This window comes from Arachis ipaensis, chromosome B5, assembly GCF_059453495.1.
Source record: "Arachis ipaensis isolate K30076 ecotype BB chromosome B5, ASM5945349v1, whole genome shotgun sequence".
Classification (NCBI taxonomy): domain Eukaryota; kingdom Viridiplantae; phylum Streptophyta; class Magnoliopsida; order Fabales; family Fabaceae; genus Arachis; species Arachis ipaensis.
The window spans coordinates 51,968,298-51,981,408 of record NC_142440.1 but is presented as its reverse complement, the minus strand read 5'-3'; the positions used below and the strand labels follow the sequence as shown (position 1 = coordinate 51,981,408).

The 13,111-nt window shown below is 38.6% G+C and overlaps 2 non-coding genes across 2 annotated transcripts; both read left to right on the top strand.

Moving 5' to 3' along the window:
• The first annotated feature begins 3,720 nt into the window (after positions 1–3,720).
• LOC148564175 (small nucleolar RNA R71) lies at positions 3,721–3,824 on the top strand. Its single transcript, XR_015884435.1, has one exon. It is a non-coding gene; the product is annotated as a small nucleolar RNA R71 (small nucleolar RNA).
• A 3,200-nt stretch (positions 3,825–7,024) lies between these two features.
• Positions 7,025–7,132, top strand: LOC148564174 (small nucleolar RNA R71). Its single transcript, XR_015885231.1, has one exon. It is a non-coding gene; the product is annotated as a small nucleolar RNA R71 (small nucleolar RNA).
• Positions 7,133–13,111: the final 5,979 nt, after the last annotated feature.

Below are 13,111 nucleotides of genomic sequence, written 5' to 3'. Positions count from 1 at the left end.
TTCTTTGGCATCCTTGAAAAGAGTGGGCCAAAAGAATCCGCTTTGTAACACCTTTGCTGCAGTTCTGTCCCCTCCAAAGTGTCCACCATAGCATGAACCGTGGCAGTTCCACAGGACTTCTCTCCCTTCCTCTTCCGAAACACATCTTCTAAGAATTCCATCTGAACATTTCTTGAAGAGATATGGCTCGTCCCATACAAAGTATTTTGCATCATTCATGAGCTTCCTCTTTTGAAGTTTATTGATCCCTGGGGGTAATGCCCCAGTCGCCTTGAAATTCGCAATATCTGCAAACCATGGTGCTTTGTGAACTGTCATCAACTGCTCATCAGGGAAGAGCTCGTTCACATTTGTATCATTTTCTCCACCTTGATCATGGGGGATTCTGGATAGGTGATCTGCCACCTTGTTCTCCACTCCTTTCTTGTCTCTGATTTTAATATCGAATTCCTGCAACAGTAAGATCCACCTTATTAGTCTTGGCTTTGATTCTTGCTTGGCAAACAAATATTTAAGTGCTGTGTGATCTGTAAAAACAATCACTTTAGCACCAATGAGGTATGATCTAAATTTGTCAAATGCAAAAACTATTGCTAGCAACTCCTTTTCAGTAGTGGTATAATTCTTTTGAGTTTCATTAAGGACTTTGCTAGCATAGTATATCACACGAACTAGGTTATCTTTCCTTTGTCCTAACACTGCCCCAACTGCAAAATCAGATGCATCGCACATCAATTCAAATGGTAGGTTCCAATCAGGTGGGGAGATGATAGGAGCAGAGGATAACCTCATTTTCAAATGTGCAAATGCTAGCATGCATGTTTCATCAAAGATGAATGGTGTATTAGATACAAGGAGATTGCTTAAGGGCTTGGCTATCTTTGAAAAATCTTTAATGAACCTTCTGTAAAAACCAGCATGCCCTAAAAAACTTTTAATTGCCTTGACATCACTGGGTGGGGGTAGTTTTTCAATAAGTTCTACTTTAGCTCTATCAACCTCAATGCCTTGGTGAGAGACCTTGTGACCAAGGACTATTCCTCCTGTCACCATGAAGTGGCATTTTTCCCAGTTCAAGACCAAATTGGTTTCTTGGTATCTTTTCAATACCAAGGCGAGGTGATGTAGGCAACTAGGAAAAGAATCTCCGAATACCGAGAAATCATCCATAAAAACATCAATGAATTTTTCTATCATATCTGAAAAGATAGAAAGCATGCAGCGTTGGAAAGTTGCAGGGGCATTACATAATCCAAATGGCATGCGCCTATAGGCAAACACTCCATACGGACAGGTAAATGAGGTTTTCTCTTGGTCTCTTGGATCAACCACTATTTAGTTATATCCTGAATAACCGTCGAGAAAACAATAATATGCGTGCCCTGCAAGTCTTTCCAGCATCTGATCCATGAATGGAAGGGGAAAATGGTCCTTTCGTGTAGCCTCATTGAGTTTCCTGTAGTCTATGCACATCCGCCATCCTGTGACGGTCCTTGTAGGTATGAGCTCATTCTTCTCATTGGTAACCACAGTGATCCCTCCCTTCTTTGGCACAACATGTATGGGGCTAACCCAAGGGCTATCCGAAATTGGGTATATGACTCCTCCTTGCCAAAGCTTCATAACTTCTTTCTGTACCACTTCTTTCATGATTGGGTTCAGCCTTCTTTGGGATTGAATGGATGGCTTGGCATCATCTTCCAACAGTATTTTATGCATGCATATGGTTGAACTGATTCCCTTCAAGTCAGTAAGGGTCCATCCAATGGCATCCTTATGCTCCCGCAGCACCTTGAGTAGCTCGTCCTCTTGATCTTGACTGAGGGATAAATTTATGATCACTGGGTAGTTTTCATTTTCTCCTAGATAGGCATATTTAAGAGTGGGTGGCAATGCTTTGAGTTCAACTTTGGGTGCTTCTGATTTTTCGCTCCCTTGCTTTGGTGCATCTGGTATATGTGTTTCTGTTGTAGCTACCTCTTCACTTGATTCAGATTTTTCCTCCACCAATCTCTGGTTTTCTTCAGGTTCATCTTCTTCAAAATTCTGCTGCACTTCATCCTCAAGTGCATCTAACCTCATGCATTCCCCCAATTGTTCCGGTGGATAACTCATGGCCTTGAACACATTGAATGTCATCTTTTTATTGTGTAATCTAAGGGTGAGGTCACCTTTTTGAACATCAATGACAGCTCCAGCAGTGGCCAAGAATGGCCTTCCCAAAATGATGGAGGTTTTGGCTTCTTCCTGCATGTCCAGCACCACAAAATCTGCTGGGAATATGAAATCTCCTACTTTTACTAGCAAATCCTCTACTATCCCGTGAGGGAATTTGAACGATCGATCTGCCAGTTGTAGAGCCATTTTTGTTGGTTTAGCCTCCTCAATTTTCATCTTTCTCATCATAGCTACTGACATCAAATTGATGCTGGCCCCTAAGTCACAAAGAGCCTTTTCTACTGTGATTTCTCCTATAATGCAAGGGATCTAAAAACTCCCAGGATCCTTCAGTTTCTGAGGTAGTTTATGCTGAATGATAGCACTGCACTCTTCAGTTAGTATCACAGTCTCATTGTTCTTCCAGCTTCTCTTCTTAGTCATTAGCTCCTTCAAAAACTTGGCATAAAGTGGCATTTGTTCTATGGCTTCAGCAAATGGTATGTTGATTTGTAGCTTCTTGAAGATTTCCAAAAATCTCAAGAACTGGTTGTCATCTTCCTTTTTCTTCAATAGCTGGGGGTATGGAGCTCTTGAGACGTTGAGTTGGGGTATCTTTTTCTCTTTCTGCAAACTTGGCGTGGGGGGTTGCATTCCATCTTGCTCCTCTTCCTTTTCAATTGAGCTTTCTTCTAGTGGTTTTTGGGGATGTTCCTTCAGTTACTTCCCACTCCTAAGTGTGATAGCTTGACACTCCTCCCTTTTGCGTGAATGAGCATCATAGCAAAAATTGTGGTTCGGAAGTTGCTTAAAAAGATAGCTGATTTGTGTCTCCAGTTTTGTGATGGCAGCATTTTGATTCTGCATGTTTGACTGCACTTCCTCTCTAAATGCTTTACTGTCTTGAATGTCTCTGCATATTCCTTCAATGAAGGTTTCGATCTTAGAGAGCTTGTCATTAATTGATGAGTGATTCGGAGCAGATGTGCTGTTTTGGTTTTGATAAGTGTGTGGAGAAGTGTTGTTGTGGGGGTGTTGAGATGTCCTCTGGGTGAATTGTTGGTGAGCTGCATTGTTGTTGGAGTTGTAACGTCTCTGGTCTTGGTTTTGATCTTGCTTACTTCCCCACCCAAAGTTCGGGTGATTTCTCCATCCAGGGTTGTAAGTCTTGGATCATAGTTTTGCCTTGGTGAATTCCCAATGTAGTTGGCTTGCTCCTGACTCCCTTCTGCTTCTTGGTTTACTCCTTCTTGTGTTGTTGATGAAGTGGAGATTGCTGCTACTTGGTTCATCTCCATCTTCTTGGTGAGGTTAGCCAGCTGCTGGGTAATGAGCTTGTTTTGGGCCAACAGAGCATCCACATTGTTTAGCTCCATCACTCCTCTTGTGTTTCCTCTTTCGGAAGCATAGAAGTAGTCATTTTCTGCTACTATTTCAATAACATCTATGGCTTCCTCAATGGTCTTCTTGTTCAAGGACCCTCCAGATGAATGGTCTACTGCCTTCTTTGACTCATAAGAGAGCCCTTCATAGAAAATGTGCAGCTGGACCCATTCGTTGAACATGTCAGGTGGGCACCTCCTTGTTAAGTCTTTGAACCTCTCTCATGCTTCATACAGAGTCTCACCATCCTGTTGCCTGAAGGTTTGAACCTCATCTCTCAGCCTATTGATTCGTTGAGGAGGGTAGAATCTTGCTAAGAATTTGTTCACCACATCCTCCCAAGTTGTCAAGCTCTCCCTTGGGAAGGATTCCAGCCACTTGGCTGCCTTGTCTCTGAGTGAGAAGGGAAATAAGAGCAATCTATAGGCGTCAGGATGAACACCATTAGATTTCACTGTGTCACATATTCTCAGGAAGGTGGTCAAATGTTGGTTGGGATCTTCTTGAACACCTCCTCCAAACGAACAGTTGTTCTGAACAAGGGTGATGAGCTGTGGTTTAAGTTCAAAGTTGTTGGCATGGATTGTTGGCTTTTGGATGCTACTTCCACAATTGCCTGGGTTTGGATTAATGTAAGAGCCCAAAACTCTTCTATCCTCCCCAGCATGATTTGCTCCACCTCCTCTGCTATGGTTGTGAATCTCTTCTTCATGATGATTTTCCATGTTTTCTTCCATGTTTGGTTCAAAGTATTCCTCAAACTGTTCCTCCTCTTCTTCAGCACCAACTACTCGTTTTTCTTTTGCCTCCCTCATTAGTCTAAGGAAGGTTCTCTCTGGTTCAGAATCAAAGGAAGTTGAAGCCCCGCTTCTTCTCCCTGTCATACAACCAACAAGTACAAGCAGAGAATATAGGTGCAGACAGTATTTGTGTTAGAATTGATGTTAGTTGTGGGTGATGCAATATATCAAACAGTTAGTGGGTTAGCAAACGGAATTGAAAATAACAAAGAAAAACAAAAGAGTAGATGGAGAAAGGAAGAAGTTTAACTAAAACAAAAAGTAAATCACTCAAACAGAAAAATGAAATTCACAAAATAAAATGCTCAATCTAGTGATCTTCCAATCTAATCATTGTTGATGCACAATCAATCCCCGGCAACGGCGCCATAAACTTAATGCACGGAAAACTTGTCTCTCAACAAATCTCCCTTCGGCAAGTGTACCGAAGTTGTCGTCAAGTAAAAACTCACAATAGAGTGAGGTCGAATCCCACAGGGATTGATTGATCAAAAAACTTTAATTAGAAGAATGTTCTAGTTGAGCGAATCCAGAATTTGGGTTGAGAGTTGCAGAAAATAAAATGGCGGGAATGTAAATAACAGAAAAGTAAATGCTAGAATTAAAGGACTGGAAGTAAATGACTGAAAATAAATTGCAGAATTGTAAATGGGAATGGGGGATTTGCTCATAAAAGTAAATGGCAGAAATTAAAGAGAATGGGTAAGATTAGAGATGGGGAGTTCATTGGGCTTAGGAGATGTTGCAATTCTCCGGATCAAGTTCATTTTCATCTCTTCCTCAATCAATGCACTCATTGATCTCCTTGGCAATCTTAAGTGATTGAATTGCAATTTCTTGCAATTCAATCTCTTAAATCTTGATCAATAGCCAATTCCTTGGTCAATTGCTCATGAGAAGAGATGAAGTATGGTCACTGATTATACCACATGCATTTCCCAAACCAAGTATTGAGAGGGTTACAGTCACATACCCATCCAAACCCAATTTGGTCCAGCATGAGAAAGCATTTCTAGCTTGATCTCTTCATTCCTCTTTCAAGATAACTACTCAATTGGATGAAGACCGAAAGCTTTCAAGTAAAATCAAGAGGAAAGATAGAAGAAGAACAATGAAAATTAGTATTGATCCATCAAATTACAACAGAGCTCCCTAACCCAATGAAAGGGGTTTAGTTGTTCATAGCTCTTGAAGATGAAAACAAAGATGGAGAATACATCATAAAACTAGAAATTGCAAAGAAAGTAAAATACAGAGAGTGGTTCTTCAGCCTCCAGAACTCCTTTACAATTTAAAGCTACTCCTATATACTACTCTTCTCAGCTTCTAGTTCACTCTTCAAGTCTTGGGCCTTTGGATCTTGAGTTTGAAGCAGTTCCTTTCTTTATTTGGGCTTGGCTTTACTTGCAGAGAGAAAGTACGGAGTGGGCAAAGACTTAAGCTCAGGGCGTAAGGAGTGTTAATCATTCAGTGAAAGTCCAAGTTCGTGAACGTTAGTGACACTTAACATTGTCACTAATGTTCCAATGCACCCCTTTTGCCTCACGTTAAAACCCACGTTAACTAGGTTAACGTGGCTTTTAACGTTGCCTTGTCAACCTTCGAGAACATTAGTGACACTCAACATTGTCACTAAAGTTCCAGTGTGCCCCTTCTTGCTTCACGTTAAAGCTCACGTTAACTAGGTTAACGTAGCTTCTAACGTGGCCTTTGCTATCCTTCGAGAACGTTAGTGACATTCAACATTGTCACTAACATTCCAATGTGCCCCTAGGTCTCACGTTAGAGTCCACGTTAACTAGGTTAACGTGGCTTCTAACGTGGCCATCTTTTAGCCATCCCAACGTTAGTGACAATGTTGAGTGTCACTAACATTGTCGACAACTCTTCATCTTCTACGTTAGTTCCCACGTTAACCAAGTTAACGTGGGAGTTAATGTGGTACTTAGCACCATAGGCCAACGTTAGTGACAATGTTGAGTGTCACTAACGTTGGCTTCTCTCCCTCCCCCTTAACGTTAGAGGCCACGTTAACTAGGTTAACGTGGCTTCTAACGTGGCCACTTATGAGTAATTGCCAACGTTAGTGACAATGTTGAGTGTCACTAACGTTGGCTCAACTTCTTTTCTCCACGTTAGAGTTCACGTTAACTTGGTTAACGTGACTCTCTAACGTGGGCATTGATGGCTTTTATTGGCAATCACTTTTCTCATTAATCTTTGCAAGTTACCTCCCCTTTTCTTGCTTCTTTTTGGTCCTAAAATCAAGCAACAAAGTGCATCAAAGTTCTAGTCCAAGTCATGAGTAATGCAACATAATATTTGTCACTAAACTTATGCAAAATCCTCATGAAATCATGTAAAATGCACAATGTATGCTAGAGTCAAGGCATAAGTGAATATTTACCCAAAACTAGCTTATTTCCTAAAGAAATGCATGGAACTAACCTAAAAACAGTAAAGAAAAGGTCAGTGAAACTGGCCAAGATGCCCTGGCATCAATTACTCACAGGATTCCTCTCAGAAGTGTACATGAACTGGTTATTAGCAACCATATCAATGAGTTCTTGAGCTTCTGCAGGCATTTTCTTTAGGTGAATGGATCCACCTGTAGAAGTATCCAATGACATCTTAGCTAGTTCGGACAGACCATCATAGAATATATCCAGGATGGTCCATTCTGAAAGCATGTCAGAAGGACACTTTTTGGTCAGTTCCTTGTATCTCTCCCAAGCTTCATAGAGGGATTCACCTTCCTTCTGTCTGAAGGTTTGAACATCCACTCTAAGCTTACTTAGCTTTTGAGGAGGAAAGAACTTGGCTAAGAAAGCCGTGACCAGCTTATCCCAAGAGTTCAGGCTATTTTTGGGTTGAGAGTCCAACCACACTCTAGCTCTGTCTCTTACAGCAAACAGGAAAAGCATGACCCTGTAGACTTCAGGATCTACTCCATTAGTCTTAACAGTATCACAGATCTGCAAGAATTCAGTTAAGAACTAAAAAGGATCTTCAGATGGAAGTCCATAAAACTTGCAGTTTTGTTGCATCAGAGAAACTAATTGAGGTTTCAGCTCAAAGTTGTTTGCTCCAATGGCAGGGATGGAAATGCTTCTTCCATGTAAATTAGAATTAGGTGCAGTAAAGTCACCAAGCATCCTCCTTGCATTATTATTATTTTTGGCTGCCATCTCCTCTTCCTGTTCGAAAATTCCTGTAAGGTTGTCTCTGGATTGTTGTATTTTAGCTTCTCTTAGTTTTCTTTTCAGAGTCCTTTCAGGTTCAGGATCTGCTTCAACAAGAATGTTCTTGTCCTTGCTCTTGCTCATATGACAAAGAAGGGAATAACAAAGAAAATATGGAATCCTCTATGTCACAGTATAGAGATTCCTTTGTGTGAGTAGAAGAAGAAAAGAATGTAATGTAAGGAAAGAGAAGGGAGGAGAATCCAAACACAAGGGTGAGGAGAGCAGAGATATGAGATGAAGAGAAGTGTTAGTAAGTAATAAATAAATAGAAGGAGATGGGAGAGAGGGAATTTCGAAAAGTAAATTTTGAAAAAGAGTTAATGATTTTCGAAAATTAAGATAAAATTAAAATTAAAAATAATTTTTGAAAAAGAGGGAGGTATTTTCGAAAATTAGAGAGGGGTAGTTAGTTAGGTAGTTTTGAAAAAGATAAGAAACAAACAAAAAGTTAATTAGTTAGTTGAAACAAATTTTGAAAATCAATTTTTTAAAAGATAAGAAGATAAGAAGTTAGAAAAGATATTTGAAAAAGATATGATGTGCAAAGGTATGATTAAAAAGATATGATTTTGAAAAGGATAAGATAAAAAGATATATTTGAAAAGATATGATTGAAATTAGTTTTGAAAAAGATTTGATTTTTAAAATCACAATTAATGACTTGATTCACAAGAAATCACAATATATGATTCTAGAACTTAAAGTTTGAATCTTTCTTAACAAGTAAGTAACAAACTTGAAGTTTTTTAATCAAAACATTAATTGTTGATGATATTTTCGAAAATATGATAAAATTAAGAAAAAGATTTTTGAAAAATATTTTTAAAATTTTCGAAAATAAATAAGAAAAATGAAAAAGATATGATTTTTGAAAAAGATTTTGAAAAAGATAAGATTTTTAAATTGAAAATTTGATTTGACTCATAAGAAACAACTAAAATTTTAAAAAGTTTTGAAAAAGTCAACTCAAATTTTCGAAATTTATGAGAGAAAAAAGAAAAGATATTTTTTTTATTTTTGAATTTTTAATGATGAAAGAGAAAAACATGAAAAAGACTCAATGCATGAGAATTTTTAGATCAAAACAATGAATGCATGCAAGAACACTATGAATGTCAGGATGAACACCAAGAACACTTTGAAGATCATGATGAACATCAAGAACATATATTTTTTTTTGAAAGATTTTCAATGCAAAGAAAACATGCAAGACACCAAACTTAGAAATCTTTCATGTTCAGACACTATGAATGCAAAAATGCACATGTAAAACAAGAAAAGACAGAAAACAAGAAAACATCAAGATCAAACAAGAAGACTTACCAAGAACAACTTGAAGATCATGAACAACACTATGAATGCATGATTTTTTTTTCAAAAAATGCAAGATGAATATGCAACTGACACCAAACTTAAAATCTGACTCAAGACTCAAACAAGAAACACAAAATTATTTTTTGATTTTATGATTTTATTAATTTTTTTGGTATTTTTCGAAAATTATTTGAAAAAGAAAAATAAGGATTCCAAAATTTTTAATATGAATTCCAGGAATCTTGCACTCTTAGTCTATAGCTTCATTCCAGGAATTAATCATGGCTCACTAGCCAGCCAAGCTTTCAGTGAAAGCTCCGGTCCAAAATACTAGACATGGCCAATGGCCAGCCAAGCTTCAGCAGATACCTATCAAGCATACAACAGCTGATACTTCATCCAACTTCATATACTTATAAGTGGAAGCCTCAGTCCAAGAATTAGACATGGCTTTACAGCCAGCCAGGCTTCAACATGCTTCATGAAACTCTAGAATTCATTCTTAAAAATTCTGAAGAACTTAAATTAAATTATTTTTGAAAAGTTTTTAACAATTTTTTCGAAAATAAAAATAAAAACAAAAACTTAAAATTAAAATAAAGTTACCTAATCTGAGCAACAAGATGAACCGTCAGTTGTCCAAACTTGAACAATCCCCGACAACGGCGCCAAAAACTTGGTATGCGAAATTGCTACTCTGAGGTTGTAAAATTTGTTGTTCGTTCTCTCCCTGGCAATGGCGCCAATAACTGGTGCACAATACCATGGTCCAAACATAACTTCACAACTTCACACAACTAACCAGCAAGTGCACTGGGTCGTCCAAGTAATAAAACCTTACGTGAGTAAGGGTCGATCCCACGGAGATTGTTGGTATGAAGTAAGCTATGGTCATCTTGTAAATCTCAGTCAGGCAGATATCAAATGGTTAAGGAGTTTTCGAATAATAATAATAATAAATAAACAGAAAATAAAGATAGAAATACTTATGTAATTCATTGGTGAGAATTTTAGATAAGCGTATAGAGATGCTTTCGTTCCTCTGAACCTCTGCTTTCCTGCTGTCTTCATCCAATCAGTCTTACTCCTTTTCATGGCAAGCTTTCTGTAAGGGCATCACCGTTGTCAATGGCTACATCCCATCCTCTCTGTGAAAATGGTCCAAATGCTCTGTCACGGCATGGCTAATCATTTGGAGGTTCTCGATCATACTGGAATAGGATTTACTATCCTTTTGGGTCTGTCACTACGCCCAGCACTCGCGAGTTTGAAGTTCGTCACAGCCATCCCTTCCCAGATCCTACTCGGAATACCATAGACAAGGTTTAGACTTTCCGAATCTCAGGAATGGCCATCTATGGGTTCTAACTTATACCACGAAGATACTAATAACTCGGACTCGGTCCCCTGTATTAGATATCTAAGAGATACTCATTCTAGCTTGGTTGCATGTAGAATGGAAGTGTTTGTCAGGCACGCGTTCATAAGTGAGAATGATGATGAGCGTCACATAATCATCACATTCATCATGTTCTTGGGTGCGAATGGATATCTTAGAAGCGGAATAAGTTGAATTGAATAGAAAATAGTAGTACTTTGCATTAAATCATGAGGAACAGCAGAGCTCCACACCTTAATCTATGGAGTGCAGAAACTCTACCGTTTGAAAATACATAAGTGATAATGGTCCAGGCATGGCCGAATGGCCAGCCCCCATGAAAGTCTAAGATAGCATAAAACTAATCAAAGATGATAAATACAATAGTAAAAAGTTCTATTTATACTAAACTAGCTACTAGGGTTTACAGAAGTAAGTAATTGATGCATAAATCCACTTCCGGGGCCCACTTGGTGTGTGCTTGGGCTGAGCTTGAAGTTTACACGTGCAGAGGCTTCTTCTGGAATTGAACGCCAAGTTGTAACGTGTTTTTGGTGTTCAACTCTGGTTCGTGACGTGTTTCTGGCGTTTAACTCCAGACTGCAGCGTAGAACTGGCGTTCAACGCCCTTTTGCATCCTCTAAACTCGGCCAAAGTATAGACTATTATATATTGATGGAAAGCCCTGGATGTCTAATTTTCAACGCAATTGGAAGCGCACCATTTTGAGTTCTGTAGCTCCAGAAAATCAACTTTGAGTGCAGGGAGGTCAGAATCCAACAACATCAGCAGTCCTTCTTCAACCTCTGAATATGATTTTTGCTCAAGTCCCTCAATTTCAGCCAGAAATTACCTGAAATCACAGAAAAACACACAAACTCATAGTAAAGTCCAAAAATGTGTATTTAACATAAAAACAAATAAAAATATCCCTAAAAGTAACTAGATCATACTAAAAACATACTAAAAACAATGCCAAAAAGCATATAAATTATCCGCTCATCACAACACCAAACTTAAATTGTTGCATGTCCCCAAGCAACTGAAAATCAAATAGGATAAAAATAAGAGAATATACTATAAATTCCAAACTATCAATGAAACATAGCTCCAATCAGATGAGCGAGACTTGTAGCTTTTTGCCTCTTGAATAGTTTTGGCATCTCACTTTATCCATTGAGGTTCAGAATGATTGGCATCTATAGGAACTCAGAGTTCAGATAGTGTTATTGATTCTCCTAGTTCAGTATATTGATTCTTGAACACAGCAACTTTATGAGTCTTGGTCGTGGCCCTAAGCATTTTTTTTTCCAGTATTACCACCGGATACATAAATGTCACAGACACATAACTGGGTGAACCTTTTCAGATTGTGACTCAGCTTTGCTAAAGTCCCCAATTAGAGGTGTCCAGGGTTCTTAAGCACACTCTTCTTTTTGCTTTGGATCTTGACTTTAGCCGTTCAGTCTCAAGTTTTCACTTGACACCTTCACGCCACAAGCACATGGTTAGGGACAGCTTGGTTTAGCCGCTTAGGCCAGGATTTTATTCCTTTAGGCCCTCCTATCCACTGATGCTCAAAGCCTTGGGATCCTTTTCATTTACCCTTGCCTTTTGGTTTTAAGGGTTACTGGCTTTTTGCTCTTGCCTTTTGGTTTTAAGAGCTTTTGGCTTTTTCTGCTTGCTTTTTCTTTTTCTGTTTTTTTTTTCTGCAAGCTATTTTTATTCACTGCTTTTTCTTGCTTCAAGAATCATTTTTATGATTTTTTAGATTATCAAATAACATGTCTCCTTGTCATCATTCTTTCAAGAGCCAACATATTTAACATTCATAAACAACAACTTCAAAAGACATATGCACTGTTCAAGCATTCATTCAGAAAACAAAAAGTATTGTCTCCACATCAATATAATTAAACTAAGATCAAGGATAAATTCGAAACTCATGTACTTCTTGTTCTTTTGAATTAAAAACATTTTTCCTTTAAGAGAGGTGATGGATTCATAGAACATTCATAACTTTAAGATAAAGTTACTAAATACTAATGATCATGTAATAAGACACTAACATAGATAAGCACTTAACATAAAGAAAACAAAAAATAGAAAATTTAAGAACAAGGAATGAGTCCACCTTAGTGATGATGGAATTTCCTTCTTGAGGACCCAATGATGTCCTTGAGCTCTTTTATGTCTTTTCCTTGTCTTTGTTGCTCCTCCCTCATAGCTCTTTGATCTTCTCAAATTTCGTGAAGGATGATGAAGTGCTCTTGATGTTCCACCCTTAGTTGCTCCCAATAATTGTGTGGAGGAAAATGTATCCCCTGAGGTATCTCAGGGATCTCTTGATTTACAGTCAAATGTTCTACCACTGAGCTATAGACCCTTGATGGAAGCTTTTGTCTTCCCTTTCTTCTTTCTAGAGGTTTCTCTGGCTTTAGGTGCCATCAATGGTTATGGAAAAGCAAAAAAAAGCAATGCTTTTACCACACCAAACTTAGAATGTTGCTCGCCCTCGAGCAAAAGAAGAAAGAATAGAAGAAGAAGAAGAAGATATGGAGGAGATGGAGGGATATGTGTATGGTTCGGCTATATGGGGTTTAAGGTGGTTATGAGTTGTGAAAAGGAGGGAGTGATGGTTTGAATTTTGAGTGGGTGGGTGTAGGTGGGTGTATGATGGTTTTGGAAGGGAATTGGAGGGGATTGGTGAAGGGTACTTGGGAAAGGGTGATATAGGATTATGAGGAGGTAAGGTGAGTGGAGGTATGTGGGGATCCTGTGGGGTCCACAAATCCTGAGGTGTCAAGGATTTGCATCCCTGCACCAATTAGGCA